Here is a 3,141-nt window from a genome sequence, read left to right on the forward strand (position 1 = left end):
ATTGATAGTGACCGTATCAATATTTAACAAAGAGCCAGGTATTTATATTTCTAATGGAGCCCAAAGTACGGACATTTCCTTAGAAACATGGGACGCCCTTACAAAAGAATGGTCTTCAGTCATTGAAAATCTAAACTCAACAACAATAAAAAAGATTTATCTGCCAATTCCGACCGTCGAACCTTATTCCGATTGTACTTTTGAACACAATTTCGAAGTTTCTTGTTCGGGAGGAAGATTTTCATGGAATTTAATGCCGTTTACTCAAAAATATTTGGAATACGAAATAAACTTATCAGCCAGTCTATCACTTAGTAGAGCGCAAGTTCTGGCTTTAAATGAAATTAAAGTTTTCATAGATGAACAGTTAAGTCTGTTAAAACAAAGCGCACCGGTTATAGACCTAATGTTTAGTGTTTTGGTCGACAATTTTTCGAAATTTCAAGCGGTTTATAAACCATTACAGAAGCGACAAATTCCCTGTGTCTTTATAGAAATTTACGCCGCCTTTCGTATTTCTCAGGATCACCAAGTGGAAAAAGATTTTTTGGAACAATTTATAGGTTATTGTCCATTTGACGTAAAGGATTTGATTGATCATTGTTTAAATGATGTAATATATTTGAAAAACATTTTATAAATAAATTTTTATTAGTAAATGTGTTCTTTGTTATTATACCATACGAAAAATTAGTTTACACTAGCAAATTATATACACGAGGAACCATGATAATAATAGTTTCAGTATATTTTGAAAAAAGCCTCCTCAGGACAGGCGCTACTAGCGACGATGCGTAACGTACGAAAATAGCTTATTTTAATTGTACATCATTTAAAATTTCCTTACCAACGCGTTCAGAATAGTCTTTTCGTATATCAGTTTTAATATGATGAAAACGAGGGGAAAGACACTCGCTCACAAAGTTTTATTGATTTAACGTCTACATTTTAATACTCATTGTTTCTGGTTGAAAATTATAAAATGCTACAAAGTGGTCTAGATTTCTTCCGATCTAGAGTTTCAATGACATGATTAATTAAGCTATAGACCAGAGCCTTCTCGTTAGTGCTTGAATAGGGCGCTTGATTTGAATCATACTCGTATGGTATATTACCGCAGTTCTGGTTTAAAACGAATTTACATCTCGGGTAATATTTAGCGTGCTCTTCCATCGGAATATCAAATTTAGTGATACGTAACAATAAGTTTACCTCTTTTGATCAGTGTGTTGCTTTATTTTAATACAACCTATTATACATTTTTTTTATACAATTTTTATACAATTTGTTATACAATTTTTTATACAATTTGTTTTTTACAAAACGTGTTATAAGACAATTTTTAACTCGGAACCTAGAAATGGAAAATGGTATTAGAATTGTAATAATTTTTTCGGAACCTAATGTTTTACCTCCTTCTACGACGATAGTGATTCCCGGAGCTGTAATTAATATTTCAAATTAAAAATGAGAAACATGATAGTTTTGTTTTATAATTACCATTTCGAAGATCAAGCTCCCTAGGTTTGTTCGCTGGAGGTTCCGGGTTTTTCGGAGATGTGGCTGGTGGCGATTCGGTCGGGTCGTCCTGTTTCTCGGGATATATTTCTAGGGGATTACCCTCTATACTTTTTACATATGCGGCCACTTGCCTCGCCTTTTCATAGGCTCACACATTTCTGTAAAATAAGAAATACTATATATTTTCCTCGACAAAAGATGGTGGTCATTGATTCATACCGCGTATGGTCGTTGTTAAAATGGTGGTGAAATTCTCCCGGCTCTAGCTCTAATTCGGGGAAATTAGGACACTCGAATCTCGTGGCCACAATTATTCGATCTAAGTCGATAAAGTTTCCCAGGTACTCTTTCGTTTGCCTTTCTTTGACAATAACGTATTCGGCCAGTCGCGTTATATTTAAAACATGGCGATCGACGGCCTCAATATCGTATTGTCCCTGAGCCCTGGGAAGCTTATTGACATGATTGCTAATCGCGTTCATTTTGCGGTTTGTATCTCCCGAATAATTTTGAGCAGCCGGTGTTCGAAAAACAATGAGGTCTTCGCGACCATCCGAAGTTTTGTATCCAATCTGTAAGATTTATATGGAACTTTAAATATAATAATAATAATAATCAACTAGGCTATTACCCAAGGCACCACCATAGGCCAAAGTCATCAAACGACTTTTGAAGCCATTAATTTAGGTGGCCGGGTTACACGCCCGGCCAACAGCTCCCTACACTAACTATTACAATAAATACTAATTACTATATAAAACTTTAAAAAATTACCTCTTTTACTAAAAATCGTTTTGATGACGTATATTTATTTTTAGGCCAAATCATGGCAAAAAGAATGTGTACGGCTACAAACGATTCCCTAGAAGAAAAAACTAAGTATTTGTAACAATAAAAAAAACACCTATAGAAACTTACATTTTTGTTACTCCGGGAAGGCTCACTAGGGTCAGGATTCCGAGATTTGGGCGACTTAAGGATATATATACTACCTAAAACCCCCTAGGGGGACGCGTTGGTTTTAAGAATAATGTGCAGGTGGTTAATTTTATTAAGCTAACGTAACTGAAAGTGTAAATGTAACTACTCTGACATTTTATAACCCCTAGCGGGACGCGTTGGAAACTCTAGCAGCTGTTTCTATTTCGTTGCAAACCATTTTGGTTTAATTTTCGTAACGGTTTTAATGTGCAGGTGGTTAATTTTATTAAGCTAACGTAACTAAAGATGGCGGCGTTATCCAAGCATCCTAGCAATTACCAAACTCGGGATCACACTTTGAAATAAAAATGGATATTTTACTATCGCCGTCGCTATGAATGTACCTAATTCGTCGCCTTTAAGTACCCAGTATTTCCAAAAGCATTTCGTGACTCCATTGGAAAATCCATTTGGAGATTTAGTTTCAGTTTTTTCAATTCTGTAGGCTTCCTTCAGCTTTCAACTTTTTTTCAACAGATCACGTGATATAAACTACGTCACAAGTCGTGAAATAATTTTCATAGATGCGTTGTTGTTTTCATAAGCCAGCCGCTATGGGAAAGAGAAAGATGTCCCCGCTTAGAGTACCAAAGAAATGCTGGATATGTGAGGAACGATACCAGTCCGTGAGAGGTTTCA

At 35.6% G+C, this 3,141-nt stretch overlaps 1 long non-coding RNA gene across 1 annotated transcript; it reads right to left on the reverse strand.

The window, feature by feature from the left end:
* Positions 1-2,017: 2,017 nt before the first annotated feature.
* LOC149946389 (uncharacterized) lies at positions 2,018-2,486 on the reverse strand. Its single transcript, XR_016480656.1, has 3 exons — positions 2,440-2,486; positions 2,296-2,383; positions 2,018-2,093 (listed from the first exon to the last, which is right to left on the reverse strand). It is a non-coding gene; the product is annotated as an uncharacterized LOC149946389 (long non-coding RNA).
* Positions 2,487-3,141: the final 655 nt, after the last annotated feature.

Source organism: Leiobunum rupestre, chromosome 4 (assembly GCF_980474605.1).
Source record: "Leiobunum rupestre chromosome 4, qqLeiRupe1.1.hap1, whole genome shotgun sequence".
Lineage (NCBI taxonomy): Eukaryota > Metazoa > Arthropoda > Arachnida > Opiliones > Sclerosomatidae > Leiobunum > Leiobunum rupestre.